The sequence below is a fragment of the Copadichromis virginalis genome, linkage group LG12 (genome assembly GCF_057382275.1).
Source record: "Copadichromis virginalis isolate Kocher_CV1m ecotype Utaka linkage group LG12, C_Virginalis_male_GT1.1, whole genome shotgun sequence".
NCBI lineage: Eukaryota > Metazoa > Chordata > Actinopteri > Cichliformes > Cichlidae > Copadichromis > Copadichromis virginalis.
The window spans coordinates 40,154,193-40,169,216 of record NC_140629.1 but is presented as its reverse complement, the minus strand read 5'-3'; the positions used below and the strand labels follow the sequence as shown (position 1 = coordinate 40,169,216).

The 15,024-nt window shown below is 44.7% G+C and overlaps 1 long non-coding RNA gene and 8 other non-coding genes across 9 annotated transcripts; 8 read left to right on the top strand and 1 right to left on the bottom strand.

Moving 5' to 3' along the window:
- Nucleotides 1–321: 321 nt before the first annotated feature.
- trnas-gcu (transfer RNA serine (anticodon GCU)) lies at nt 322–403 on the top strand. The gene has a single exon. It is a non-coding gene; the product is annotated as a tRNA-Ser (tRNA).
- A 526-nt stretch (nt 404–929) lies between these two features.
- Nucleotides 930–1,002, top strand: trnaa-agc (transfer RNA alanine (anticodon AGC)). Its single transcript has one exon. It is a non-coding gene; the product is annotated as a tRNA-Ala (tRNA).
- Nucleotides 1,003–1,683: 681 nt separating this feature from the next.
- On the top strand, nt 1,684–1,756 carry trnaa-ugc (transfer RNA alanine (anticodon UGC)). The gene has a single exon. It is a non-coding gene; the product is annotated as a tRNA-Ala (tRNA).
- A 673-nt stretch (nt 1,757–2,429) lies between these two features.
- On the top strand, nt 2,430–2,511 carry trnas-gcu (transfer RNA serine (anticodon GCU)). The gene has a single exon. It is a non-coding gene; the product is annotated as a tRNA-Ser (tRNA).
- A 526-nt stretch (nt 2,512–3,037) lies between these two features.
- Nucleotides 3,038–3,110, top strand: trnaa-agc (transfer RNA alanine (anticodon AGC)). The gene has a single exon. It is a non-coding gene; the product is annotated as a tRNA-Ala (tRNA).
- Nucleotides 3,111–3,791: 681 nt separating this feature from the next.
- On the top strand, nt 3,792–3,864 carry trnaa-ugc (transfer RNA alanine (anticodon UGC)). Its single transcript has one exon. It is a non-coding gene; the product is annotated as a tRNA-Ala (tRNA).
- A 682-nt stretch (nt 3,865–4,546) lies between these two features.
- On the top strand, nt 4,547–4,628 carry trnas-gcu (transfer RNA serine (anticodon GCU)). The gene has a single exon. It is a non-coding gene; the product is annotated as a tRNA-Ser (tRNA).
- A 526-nt stretch (nt 4,629–5,154) lies between these two features.
- trnaa-agc (transfer RNA alanine (anticodon AGC)) lies at nt 5,155–5,227 on the top strand. Its single transcript has one exon. It is a non-coding gene; the product is annotated as a tRNA-Ala (tRNA).
- A 3,902-nt stretch (nt 5,228–9,129) lies between these two features.
- On the bottom strand, nt 9,130–10,679 carry LOC146697686 (uncharacterized). Its single transcript, XR_014923145.1, has 3 exons — nt 9,841–10,679; nt 9,644–9,755; nt 9,130–9,563 (listed from the first exon to the last, which is right to left on the bottom strand). It is a non-coding gene; the product is annotated as an uncharacterized LOC146697686 (long non-coding RNA).
- Nucleotides 10,680–15,024: the final 4,345 nt, after the last annotated feature.

Sequence of the window (15,024 nt, the reverse complement as noted above, 5' to 3'; positions counted from 1 at the left end):
CGGAGCGGCTGGGCAGGAGAATAAGAGAAAGACCAAAGACAACGTTCATAGACGTAGCCAAGTAGGACATGCAGAGGGTTGGTGTGACAGAGGAGAATGCTAGGGGCAGGGTGAGATGGAGGCAGACGATCCACTCTGGCAACCCCCAAGAAGAACAGGCTCAAAGAAGAAGCCAGCATCACTCCAGGCTTCTACCAAAGTGTTACGCAGCCCCTCGTCGGGGATCTGGAGTCAATCTCCCTGCGTCCATACACCAGCGATCAGCTCACACATTATCCCTCGTCAATTCCCAATGCTACTGGCAAAGAGCAGTGTGCGGCAGATGAGGTGGCCGAGAGGTTAAGGCGATGGACTGCTAATCCATTGTGCTGTGCACGCGTGGGTTCGAATCCCATCCTCGTCGAGAGCTCTTTCTGCTTATGTTGATGCATCTTGTCAGTGTAAGATTGGCTGCCAAAGCAGGCATGATGCAATGCTCTTCTTTGGCTCAGTATTCACTTTAGTTCACCATGTGGTCTTGTTGCACAGGTCATGTTAAAGACAATGGTCTGCTAATACAGTAGTAGAAAGACGTTCTGCTTCCAGAATAGCAACATTCCTAATGGCCAACTTGCCCTACACTGAAAACCAAGGGGAGGAGGTCGGTAAGCATATTGATTAGAACCACCTCCCTCAGTTGGCTTCATTCAATGTGAATTAGCAGTGGCTCTAGTCCACAGTCCCTTGGATGTCCAGTCTCCTCAGTCTGTCTCTAAGGCTGATGGCATTCAGTCACGTTAGCATGACAGTGGATTGTCAGCGAGCCGCCTTAGTCTCTCAGCCACCTCCTGGGCGCTTTGCAGATTTCAGGATTTGTGCCCCTTCCCTATTTTGATCATACAACAAGTATGGACAAAGTGTAGCTTGTAATAAGTAAGACATGTGGCACAGGGGAGTTAGCTCAAATGGTAGAGCGCTCGCTTAGCATGCGAGAGGTAGCGGGATCGACGCCCGCATTCTCCATTTGACACTTTGCTAGTCAGTGTCCCAATTGAATGCATGTGGCTTCCTTTGGCAAATCTTTATTTCACAGGTGTCGAACTCCAGGCCTCGAGGGCCGGTGTCCTGCAGGTTTCAGATGTATTCTTGATCCATCATAGGGGATTCAAATGGCTAAATTACCTCCTCAACATTTCTTGAAGTTCTCCAGAGGCCTGGTAATGAACTAATCATTTGATTCAGGTGTGTTGACCCAGGGTTATACCTAAAACCTGCAGGACACCGGCCCTCGAGGCCTGATGTTGTACACCCCAGGTTTATTTGCACTTCTCCGCTCACTACCTTTCAGGTACTACCATGTTAACGCTGGCTTCAAACCTCATCAATCTTTGACCATATGAAGTGATTGTCTCCCCTCTTACCCTCACAATACTGGCCGATGGCAGCAAAGAGTCCCCCGGCCCAGTCTGACATCTCTTTTCTCCAGAAGCAGCTGAAAGGGGCTTCCAGTGACACTCTCCTGGCGTACTGCGTAGGGCCCAGACTTGAATCGCTCGGAAATGTCTCGTGTGAGTTACGATTGCACCAAAGGGTCTTGTTGTAGTTGACAAGCCCAGAAAACATTGAAAGGGGGGTGTTGTGATTAGTTCCACCTGAGCTGAGGCTCCGTATGGCACGATGAAGCTGCAGTGCTCAACCCTCAATGGGGAATTAGCTCAAATGGTAGAGCGCTCGCTTTGCATGTGAGAGGCAGCGGGATCGATACCCGCATTCTCCAGGACACTTTTGGACATCCGCGAGGAGACCCAAAGCCATGCGTGTAGCCAATCCATTGGGTGTGGGTGGAGAACAAATTCAGGGGTGATTTGTCACACAAGGATAGCAGCAAGTGCGAAAGGCAAGCTTTAGAAGATGGTAGTGAGAGCTGCTCTGATGTGTGGCACAGATAGAGTTGAAGATGATAAGCTTTTGCTTGGGAGTGTCCAGGATGGAACAGATGTGAAATGACCACGTGCGAGGGACAGCTGGGGTTGAGCCGTTTGCAGACGACGTTAGGCCAGCAAGGCTGAGGTGATTTGCACATGTGCAGAGGAGGGATATAAGATATACTGGGAAAAGGGTGTTAAATACGGAGCGGCTGGGCAGGAGAATAAGAGAAAGACCAAAGACAACGTTCATAGACGTAGCCAAGTAGGACATGCAGAGGGTTGGTGTGACAGAGGAGAATGCTAGGGGCAGGGTGAGATGGAGGCAGACGATCCACTCTGGCAACCCCCAAGAAGAACAGGCTCAAAGAAGAAGCCAGCATCACTCCAGGCTTCTACCAAAGTGTTACGCAGCCCCTCGTCGGGGATCTGGAGTCAATCTCCCTGCGTCCATACACCAGCGATCAGCTCACACATTATCCCTCGTCAATTCCCAATGCTACTGGCAAAGAGCGGTGTGCGGCAGATGAGGTGGCCGAGAGGTTAAGGCGATGGACTGCTAATCCATTGTGCTGTGCACGCGTGGGTTCGAATCCCATCCTTGTCGAGAGCTCTTTCTGCTTATGTTGATGCATCTTGTCAGTGTAAGATTGGCTGCCAAAGCAGGCATGATGCAATGCTCTTCTTTGGCTCAGTATTCACTTTAGTTCACCATGTGGTCTTGTTGCACAGGTCATGTTAAAGACAATGGTCTGCTAATACAGTAGCAGAAAGACGTTCTGCTTCCAGAATAGCAACATTCCTAATGGCCCACTTGCCCTACACTGAAAACCAAGGGGAGGAGGTCGGTAAGCATATTGATTAGAACCACCTCCCTCAGTTGGCTTCATTCAATGTGAATTAGCAGTGGCTCTAGTCCACAGTCCCTTGGATGTCCAGTCTCCTCAGTCTGTCTCTAAGGCTGATGGCATTCAGTCACGTTAGCATGACAGTGGATTGTCAGCGAACCGCCTTAGTCTCTCAGCCACCTCCTGGGTGCTTTGCAGATTTCAGGATTTGTGCCCCTTCCCTATTTTGATCATACAACAAGTATGGACAAAGTGTAGCCTGTAATAAGTAAGACATGTGGCACAGGGGAGTTAGCTCAAATGGTAGAGCGCTCGCTTAGCATGCGAGAGGTAGCGGGATCGACGCCCGCATTCTCCATTTGACACTTTGCTAGTCAGTGTCCCAATTGAATGCATGTGGCTTCCTTTGGCAAATCTTTATTTCACAGGTGTCGAACTCCAGGCCTCGAGGGCCGGTGTCCTGCAGGTTTCAGATGTATTCTTGATCCATCACAGGGGATTCAAATGGCTAAATTACCTCCTCAACATTTCTTGAAGTTCTCCAGAGGCCTGGTAATGAACTAATCATTTGATTCAGGTGTGTTGACCCAGGGTTATACCTAAAACCTGCAGGACACCGGCCCTCGAGGCCTGATGTTGTACACCCCAGGTTTATTTGCACTTCTCCGCTCACTACCTTTCAGGTACTACCATGTTAACGCTGGCTTCAAACCTCATCAATCTTTGACCATATGAAGTGATTGTCTCCCCTCTTACCCTCACAATACTGGCCGATGGCAGCAAAGAGTCCCCCGGCCCAGTCTGACATCTCTTTTCTCCAGAAGCAGCTGAAAGGGGCTTCCAGTGACACTCTCCTGGCGTACTGCGTAGGGCCCAGACTTGAATCGCTCGGAAATGTCTCGTGTGAGTTACGATTGCACCAAAGGGTCTTGTTGTAGTTGACAAGCCCAGAAAACATTGAAAGGGGGGTGTTGTGATTAGTTCCACCTGAGCTGAGGCTCCGTATGGCACGATGAAGCTGCAGCGCTCAACCCTCAATGGGGAATTAGCTCAAATGGTAGAGCGCTCGCTTTGCATGTGAGAGGCAGCGGGATCGATACCCGCATTCTCCAGGACACTTTTGCACATCCGCGAGGAGACCCAAAGCCATGCATGTAGCCAATCCATTGGGTGTGGGTGGAGAGCAAATTCAGGGGTGATTTGTCACACAAGGATAGCAGCAAGTGCGAAAGGCAAGCTTTAGAAGATGGTAGTGAGAGCTGCTCTGATGTGTGGCACAGATGGAGTCTGCAGAGTTGAAGATGATAAGCTTTTGCTTGGGAGTGTCCAGGATGGAACAGATGTGAAATGACCACGTGCGAGGGACAGCTGGGGTTGAGCCGTTTGCAGACGACGTTAGGCCAGCAAGGCTGAGGTGATTTGCACATGTGCAGAGGAGGGATATAAGATATACTGGGAAAAGGGTGTTAAATACGGAGCGGCTGGGCAGGAGAATAAGAGAAAGACCAAAGACAACGTTCATAGATGTAGCCAAGTAGGACATGCAGAGGGTTGGTGTGACAGAGGAGAATGCTAGGGGCAGGGTGAGATGGAGGCAGACGATCCACTCTGGCAACCCCCAAGAAGAACAGGCTCAAAGAAGAAGCCAGCATCACTCCAGGCTTCTACCAAAGTGTTACGCAGCCCCTCGTCGGGGATCTGGAGTCAATCTCCCTGCGTCCATACACCAGCGATCAGCTCACACATTATCCCTCGTCAATTCCCAATGCTACTGGCAAAGAGCGGTGTGCGGCAGATGAGGTGGCCGAGAGGTTAAGGCGATGGACTGCTAATCCATTGTGCTGTGCACGCGTGGGTTCGAATCCCATCCTCGTCGAGAGCTCTTTCTGCTTATGTTGATGCATCTTGTCAGTGTAAGATTGGCTGCCAAAGCAGGCATGATGCAATCCTCTTCTTTGGCTCAGTATTCACTTTAGTTCACCATGTGGTCTTGTTGCACAGGTCATGTTAAAGACAATGGTCTGCTAATACAGTAGTAGAAAGACGTTCTGCTTCCAGAATAGCAACATTCCTAATGGCCCACTTGCCCTACACTGAAAACCAAGGGGAGGAGGTCGGTAAGCATATTGATTAGAACCACCTCCCTCAGTTGGCTTCATTCAATGTGAATTAGCAGTGGCTCTAGTCCACAGTCCCTTGGATGTCCAGTCTCCTCAGTCTGTCTCTAAGGCTGATGGCATTCAGTCACGTTAGCATGACAGTGGATTGTCAGCGAACCGCCTTAGTCTCTCAGCCACCTCCTGGGTGCTTTGCAGATTTCAGGATTTGTGCCCCTTCCCTATTTTGATCATACAACAAGTATGGACAAAGTGTAGCCTGTAATAAGTAAGACATGTGGCACAGGGGAGTTAGCTCAAATGGTAGAGCGCTCGCTTAGCATGCGAGAGGTAGCGGGATCGACGCCCGCATTCTCCATTTCACACTTTGCTAGTCAGTGTCCCAATTGAATGCATGTGGCTTCCTTTGGCAAATCTTTATTTCACAGGTGTCGAACTCCAGGCCTCGAGGGCCGGTGTCCTGCAGGTTTCAGATGTATTCTTGATCCATCATAGGGGATTCAAATGGCTAAATTACCTCCTCAACATTTCTTGAAGTTCTCCAGAGGCCTGGTAATGAACTAATCATTTGATTCAGGTGTGTTGACCCAGGGTTATACCTAAAACCTGCAGGACACCGGCCCTCGAGGCCTGATGTTGTACACCCCAGGTTTATTTGCACTTCTCCGCTCACTACCTTTCAGGTACTACCATGTTAACGCTGGCTTCAAACCTCATCAATCTTTGACCATATGAAGGGATTGTCTCCCCTCTTACCCTCACAATACTGGCCGATGGCAGCAAAGAGTCCCCCGGCCCAGTCTGACATCTCTTTTCTCCAGAAGCAGCTGAAAGGGGCTTCCAGTGACACTCTCCTGGCGTACTGCGTAGGGCCCAGACTTGAATCGCTCGGAAATGTCTCGTGTGAGTTACGATTGCACCAAAGAGTCTTGTTGTAGTTGACAAGCCCAGAAAACATTGAAAGGGGGGTGTTGTGATTAGTTCCACCTGAGCTGAGGCTCCGTATGGCACGATGAAGCTGCAGTGCTCAGCTCAAAAGTTGATTCTGAAAACAGAGCCTTTCAGCACCGGCGGCGGGAGGCTGAATATATGTCTTCAAACATTGCTGGTAAACCCGTGTGTCTTATTTGTGGAGCTAATGTGGCTGTAATCAGAGGCGGATCCAGACATTTGAAACACCCGGGGCTTAGCCCTAAAGGGTAGTATGCATGTGGGATTTTTTTTTTTTTTTTTGGGGGGGGGGGGGGGGGGGGGTTAGAAATGACTGAAAGATTAATTGGCTCTGTTTGGAGTTTTGTTCAAAAAAGAATGACGTCATATAGGGAGAAATATATATCAAATCTGCAGGACACCTTAAACTAGTTTTTTAATTAAGCAGCGAGGCAGAACAAAGTCAGGGCTGTATCAAGGCACGAGGACTAAACCCCAATTCAACCAGACCCAGAACTGATCCGGAATTAAAACAGGACTACAATAGTTCAAAATCAGGACTACTGAGGACTTAACCAAGACAGAACCACAATCAGAACTAGATGATAGTACCACTAGAAATTATCATAGACCTGCACTATACGTATTTTTTAATCCACTATTTAGATTGAGAAAAGTTTATATAATTATTTAGCCTTGTTTTGCAAAGAACTTAACTTAATAAATATAGAATTTGAAAAGTAACAAACCTAAAAAGAAACACTAGGTACGAGATACATGAGGACCTGTAATACGGTGATACTTTTGGTAAACAACCATGTGACTAACATGTGTGTCTCACCTGCTCTTGTTCCACTTCTGTTCTGTCCTCATTCTCCATCTCCCTCTCTGTTCCTCTCTCTCCCTCTTTGTGCTGACAATCATCAAATACACAGTTATACAGATATTTACAAACTCTTCAGATAAAAACACTTTTTTAATTGTAGCATCAAATCAGACTAAATGTTTATTTTTTTAGATTGATAAATATAAAAACACATTTGTTAACTTTAAGTGTAAAGAGAGAAACTGTCTGTATTTCTTAATTGTAAATGGCACCAAATTGTATTCAAACTGAGCCACACTTATGGAGCTCCACAGTTCTTTTCCTGGTGTTTGGTTGACATCTCTTGATGTTCCCATGTCACAGAAACAGGCTCTGTGTTTTGCCTTATATGCATCCACAGCTGTGCCACCAGTTTACTCACATGGACTCTACTAACCTATCAGAAGCTTCTTCAGCTCAGAATGGAATCGTCTGGAGTTTTCTTATTAATTAACAATAAACTTAGTGTACATGTACTCCTAAATTTAATGAAAGTGATAAAAAATAGAAGCTCTCTCTCTCTTTATTCTGACATTTAACTAATTCAAAATATATTTCAATATTTATCTAAAACAAAAGTTTACTCTAAATTGATGTTGTACAGTAAAAATGTTCTTGTGTTTTCCATAAAGTGTAAATATCTGGTTTCAACTGTGAATATACTGCTGTGTATTGAAGTTCCTCTTGTTTTGCTTAGAAATATACTGAACAACATACAAAGCATAATATATAAAATACTACCAGAGTTGTTTCTTTGAAAGAAGCCCCTTATATCCATGCTTGTATATCAGTGCATTACTGAAGCCGATTTATTTAGCCGTGGAGGGAAACAACTGAAAATATGAAATAAACACACTTGTAAGCTGAGACTCTCTAAAGAAACAGCATTGTTGTTGTTCGGCTTTTCATTTCGCCATTTGTTGATTCACTTGAAGAGCAAGTAAGGTAATATGGGTCAAGTGATCAGTTTCATATCAATCTTTCGTGATGCACCGTCATATTTACATTATTTGTACAGTACGAATGATTTGCTTTGGTACCAGGGCCCTATTTCAGGAAGCCGGTTTGGAAAACTCAGAGTGAAAAACGATACGCAGGGTTGAGTAACCCCGAACTGTCCAACTCGGAATATTCGGTTTCAGAAAGGCTGATAACAATTAGTTCAATCAACGCGGAGTTGCTTTAACCCCAAGTGAAGCGCGCGGACGAGGATACATAAAGCCCTGATAAGCGGAGCACAGATTAAGCGAGTCACCATGGAGACGGAGGGAAAGAAGGCGCGGTCAATGTATTTCACAGCGCTTGAGGCCGAAATTCTGATGGCAGCATATGCCAATAACATGCAAATTCCGCGGAAAAAAGTAACACAGCCTCAGCTGCAAAAGCATGCATGGCAAAACATAGCCGACAGAGTCAATGCGTGAGTGTTAATTTAAACATTGATCGAGGGATTTCCACCCATTTAACACGTTATTTTATTATATTTTATTTTATTTGTTATTTTATACATTTTATTTTGTGATGTGATGTGAGCGCAGGTGCAACCCAACAGGCCCCAAACGTTCCTGGCAGCAAGTAAAAATGAAATATAAAAATATAGTCCAAACAGGTAAGGTGTAATTGTATTATGAGCCATAGTGCTTGGTCTGTTTGTCCGATGTAAATCAATTGCAGTTAGAGGCTACATTAATTTTCTTTCTGTAAGCACTTATTGAAATTATCTGAGCACATTACAAGTACATATTTGCTTACTCTGTATGCTCAAATGTGGCCCGTTATAGCCAACAGAAAAAAAGCGGAGGCCCGAAAAACAGGTGGGGGTCCTCCACCACCACCACTCACAGAGGCTGAGCAGTTGGCCCTCAGCCAAAACAGTGGGCGCCCTGTGGCCGAAGGCATCTCTGCGGGGACATCCTCTGAGGCAATAACCCCGCAAGACACAAGTGCCTACATAGGGGGTAAATTCAAAATAATACATGATGTGCATACATCCTTTCTTCACAGTCACCTTTGCAGTGCCACTCATTCATCTGATAAACTCTTCACCATAATGGATTATTTTGTAGTGAAGTTATTTTCCTACTGATTTTGCCTTCCCTCAGTCTTGGTTGTCTTTGAGAGCATAATGACAATGAAGTGTAAGGTGATTGGTATGTTTGTTAATTGCCATTTGGTCCCTTGTAAGTTATAAGTGACCTGTATAAACCTCATATTCTATCAGTTGATGGTGATGGTGTACTGCATCTGGTGCAGCCTCCTGTTGAGCCAGACCAACATGCAGTTGTGAGTAATACTCCACAGATTATATGAGTTTACAGTAGAACAGCAATGTTGTTTATTTCTTTACTGCAGGAAAATAATGAAGAAACATTGACAGCTGTTACAGAGGAGGAAGCAACAGAGACACTTTATGAGGTTTACATCTTTTAATACTTTGTGTACAGGAAACACAGGCGACCAATAAAGCCAGTTGAACAAAAAATCTGTTTATTCTTCTTTCAACATGTTGAGGTGATGGGTCAAAGGAAATGATTGTGACATATGGTGTCTCTGACTGCGCTTCCATCTTGTATGTCCGTGGGAGGGTCAGGATGTTCATGGTTTGGATCACTGCTGTTTGGTTCAGAAGGACAGTGTTCTCCTCTAATTGTGGCAATGTTGTGAAGAATCACACATGCCACAATAATGTCACATGCCCTTTCTGGGGTGACCCTGAGTCTTTGCAGGCACTGGAACCGGGCCTTAAGCATTCCGATAGTCATTTCAATTCTGGCTCTTGTCCTGCAATTAGCCAGATTATATCGCTGCTGTGGGCCCGGTTCAGGGTCAGGGTAAGGGGTAAGCAAATAGGGTAAACATGGATACCCCCTATCACCAAGCAAGTAGCCAGTGAACTCTCCTAAGACAGAAGGGTACACTTCAGTTCAAATGTCCCTGAAGCAATTGGTCTTTATATATTTTAAAGTATTCTCAACTCACCATGTCCAAATTTTGTGCTCAGTGTACATTCACGGAATATTTGTGAGTCATGGACAGAGCCTGGCCACTTGGCTTCCACATTTGTGATAATGTTGGCAGCATCAGATATGATCTTCACAGTGCAGAGAACACAAATTAGCATCCATTACTATAATGAAATAATTTGTTAGTTTGACATGCTACAGGGAACTATGTACCTGTACATTAATGCTGTGGAAAGACTTCCTGTTCACATAGTCTCCTTCATTTACTGAAGGAGCAATGATTGGAATGTGAGTGCCATCTATACAGCCAATCACGCCTGGGAACCCTGAAAATAAATGTGCAATTTAAGTAGTAGTCCAAGTATCACCACATCATAAATTAAGTTTTGGTCATCCTGATACCTGCAATTTTGTGGCATCCCTCTTTGATAAATCTTGTGGGTCTATGACCGGGGAACACCACAGACGAGTACAAGAGACGTTTCAGTGCAACTGTAACATTCCTGACTGCCCGACAGACGGTAGCCTTGGAAACGTGCTCAGCGTCACCAATATTATACAGAAAGCTCCCGTTTGCAAAAAACCGAAGTGCAATACAAATAATATGTACAGAACTGAGAGGATGTCCGCGATGTGTCACATGAGCAATATTAGGCCTGAGGATGTTATTCAAATAAATTATAGATTGTGCTGAGAAACGGTAACGTTCACACAGACAATCATCAGGAAATGATAAAATGTCCAAACGCGCTCTGATCACTCTCTCCCGGCGGAGAGCTCTGCGGAGAATTTGGGCTTCACGATCTACTGGCTCTTCAAGGAAGTGGCACGCCATGTCTGACACTTCCTACAGTCAGGTTTCTGACAAAGAGGCGGAGACAGTCAGGGTTAGTTGTAGTAAACCTGCTAGGGGGCAGGTTAGCTTCACGGAGTGTGTCGTCATAGTGACTCACTCAGGCTGCAGCTGAACTCGCTTTGTGAAACCGAAAACCCAGAGTTTTCGTTAACTCAGGGTTTACTTACTCAGTTTTTCCACTAAACCGGCTTCCTGAAACAGGGCCCTGGTCGAACTTCAGTTCCCCTCTGTCTGCCTGGCTCCGTTTCTCCAACAGCGCACTTGTAGGCAGCAGCTGCCCCGCCCCCTCGCTTAGTGTCTGAGCTCGGATCATACCAATATTAGGGGGGATTCACGCACAGTTGTAAATTCCCACAGTGTGCACTATGTGCTTCGAATATTGTGTGTAGTTTTTTGTTTTATACAGCTGTCAGCCAGGCATCTAACTATGAAAAAATTACACTCCAAAAGACCCCGGGCTTCTGACAAAACAACCCGGGCTTAAGCCCAGTAAGACACCCCCGCTCCGCCAATGGCTGTAATTAAGGGATTTAATTTAAGATGGCACTACGAGACAAAACGTCAGGATAAGCTTAAAAACCAAAATCCAGAGCAGAAACTACAGAAGGTAGAAGAGCTAAAGAAGAATCTTTGTACAATATAAAGCGCCATGAGGCGACTGCTGTTGTGATTTGGCGCTATACAAATAAAATTGAATTGAATCTGACATTCCAGCAGATGATTTTCATCAGAGCAAAATCACAAAGTGAAGCTGTTGTGTCGCAAGTTTTATTGTAGCAGAGGAGCCAAATCAGCCCGGTACCACTCTGAAGAGCTGCATGATGAAGGTGTGCGACGTCTTCTGTCCAGACAAAATGCAGATTTTGGCAAATGTGAGCCTGAGCAGAAATACGATTGCTGATCGGGTTTGTGAGATGGCCACTGATTTAAGAACACAGTTGTGTGAAAGAAGCAAAAACTTCACTGCATACTCTCTTGCTGTGGATGAAAGTACAGACATGATGGACATTGCACAGCTGACCATCTTCATCCGTGGAGAGGAAATATTGGAAATTGAATCGATGCACGGGACAACGACAGGAAAAGACATTTTTTAAAAGTATTTCAAAGTGTAACTGACATGAAACTGCGCTGGGATAACAGATGGAGCGCTGGTGTTGTGCAGGATGTAAGATCTAGTAAGGATGCAGGAGAACTGTACTGGTGAGTTAACAGCATATCTGCATCACACACCAGGAAAGGCTGTGTAGTAAAGTCCTTAAAATGGAGCATGTAATGCTCACCGTGACGCAGACCGTACATTTTATCTGAGCTAAAGGATTAAATCACCGTCAGTTTCAGTCTTTTATGTGGGAAATAGATTCAGAGTTTGCCGACATTCCTCATCACACAGAGGTCCGCTGGCTGAGTTGGGGAAAAGTTCTCAGTAGTTTTTGAGCTCAGCAAGGAAACCTGTCAGTTCATGGACATGTATGATGTGGTGAAAGCGTTTCAAGTGAAGCTGTCAAAAATGCACCAGTGCAACCTGCCTCACTTTCCCTGTTGCCAAGTAATGTTGAGCCAAGTCGGCGCACTTTGCTCCGTCTACATGCGGCTGGAACCTTGTGTTTGCTTTCATTTATTTTTTCTGGGGTTTTTGCTGCATGTTCATATTTCTAACTTGCATAATTGTGACAGGATATATTTTTATGGAGAGCAAAATATTTAAAGTTAAAGTTAATTTTTTTTAAGTTATTTATTCTGGAATAATATTCCTGTCTGTTTTTATTCATATTTATCTTTAAAAAACATTGTTTTAGTGTGTTCAAAAACTGTATATCTTGTTTGGCCCGCGACCTGAAGTGTGCCTTGAGTTTTGGCCCCCTATGCAATTGAGTTTGACACCCCTGATCTACAGCTACTCTTAGTACCATTGATATTCATTTAGACTCTTTTTCTCCAATTGATCTTTCTGAGTTAACTTCAATAATTACTTCCTCCAAACCATCAACGTGTCTTTTAGGCCCCATTCTTACAAAACTAATTTAAAATTAATGCTTCGATCTTAAATATGATCAACCTATCTCTAATAATCAGCTATGTACCACAGGCCTTCAAGCTGGCTGTAGTTAAACCTTTACTCAAAAAGCATCTCTAGACCCAGCAGTCTTAGCTAATTATAGGCCAATCTCCAACCTTCCTTTATATCAAACATCCTTGAAAGAGTAGTTGTCAAACAGCTAACAGATCATCTGCAGAGGTTTATTTGAAGAGTTTCAGTCAGGTTTCAGAGCTCATCACAGCACAGAAACAGCTTTAGTGAAGGTTACAAATGATCTTCTTATGGCCTCTGACAGTGGACTCATCTCTGTGCTTGTCCTGCTAGACCTCAGTGCAGCGTTCGATACTGTCGACCATAATATCCTATTAGAGCGATTAGAACATGCTGTAGGTATTACAGGTACTGTGCTGCAGTGGTTTGTATCATATCTATCTAATAGACTCCAGTTTGTGCATGTAAATGGAGAGTCCTCTTCACACACTGAGGTTAATTATGGAGTTCCACAGGGTTCAGTGCTAGGACCAATTCTGTTTACATTATACATGCTTCCCTTAGGCAGTATCATTAGAAGACATAGCATACATTTACACTGCTATGCAGATGACACCCAGCTCTATCTGTCCATGAAGCCAGATAACACACACCAATGAGTTAAACTGCGGGAATGTCTTAAAGACATAAAGACCTGGATGGCCGCTAACTTTCTGCTTCTTAATTCAGATCAAACTGAGGTTATTGTACTCGGCCCTGAAAAGCTTAGAAATATGGTATCTAATCAGATTCTTACTCTGGATGGCATTACCTTGGCCTCCAGTAACGCTGTGAGGAACCTTGGAGTCATTTTTGACCAGGACATGTCCTTCAATGCACATATTAAACAAATATGTAAGACTGCGTTCTTCCATTTGTGCAACATCTCTAAAGTTAGAAATATCCTGTCTCAGAGTGACGCTGAAAAACTAGTTCATGCATTTATTACTTCCAGGCTGGACGACTGTAATTCATTATTATCAGGAAGTCCTAAAAACTCCCTGAAAAGCCTTCAGCTGATCCAAAATGCTGCAGCAAGAGTCCTGACAGGGACTAGAAAGAGAGAGCAGATTTCTCCTGTTTTGGCTTCCTGTTAAATCCAGAATTCAAAATCCTGCTCCTCACATACAAGGTCTTAAATAATCAGGCCCCATTTTATCTTAATGACCTTGTAGTACCATATCACCCTATTAGAGCACTTCGCTCTCGCTCTGCAGGCCTACTTGTTGTTCCTAGAGTATTTAAAAGTAGAATGGGAGGCAGAGCCTTCAGTTTTCAGGCCCCTCTTCTGTGGAACCAGCTTCCAGTTTGGATTCAGGAGACAGACACTATCTCTACTTTCAAGATTAGGCTTAAAACGTTCCTTTTTGCTAAAGCATATAGTTAGGGCTGGACCAGGTGACCCTGAATCCTCCCTTAGTTATGCTGCAATAGACGTAGGCTGCCGGGGATTCCCATGATGCATTGAGTTTTTCCTTTCCAGTCACCTTTCTCACTCACTATGTGTTAACAGACCTCTCTGCACTGAATCATGCTTGTTATTAATCTCTGTCCGTCTTCCACAGCATGTCTTTATTAGGGATGGGTATCGTTTAGATTTTATCCGATACCAGTACCAAACCGGTACTTTTGAAACGGTGCCGGTGCTTAAAGAATGGAGAACACAAAATTGGTCCAAAAACCTCTCGTGTTTAGCTGTTTTTTTGTAAAAAGATAACAATGTTAGCCTTTTCTGCAGCTATGGGGCATATATGGTATCACTCTTGGCTGGAAGCAGTGCTTAAACAATGGAAAAAAACACAAACTTTGTCCAAAAACCTCTCATGTTCAGCTGTTTTTTTGTAAAAAGATAACAATGTTAGCCTTTTCTGCAGCTATGGGGCATATATGGCATCACTCTTGGCTGGAAGCAGTGCTTAAACAATGGAAAAAAACACAAACTTTGTCCAAAAACCTCTCATGTTCAGCTGTTTTCCACTTTTTCTTTGGTCATTTTAGCCTTTTTGGCCAGGGTGAAGGGAGTATCTGCCATCAAACAAGAAGACAGCCACATGTAGCTATGATGGTGTTTGCTAGTTCACCTTACATGCATTAATGTAATAACGTGGTACGTAAATTACACACGAACAACATTAAGCTACTCACGCAGAGAAGAACGGCTGCTGCTGCCATCATCATCCTCATCATTTCTGCTACACTGGCAGGGCTAGGGGCCAGGACTCTATTCTTCGGGTTTTTGGGGGATGTTGCTCCGGGTCCGATAACTGGCAACCCACCCGACGTGCTCGGTGTGAGGTCTCGCAGCAAGCTATCAAATACGGCGCATTTCTCGGCTTTTAACAAAACGCTATGCGTCGCCAGGTGTTTCATCAGATTCGAGGTGTTACCTCCTTTGACAGTATCACAGTATCAGCTTAAAGCACTTGTTGCTGCTGAGTTTGCATCTTCTGCTGTGAAGTACAGCCAGACT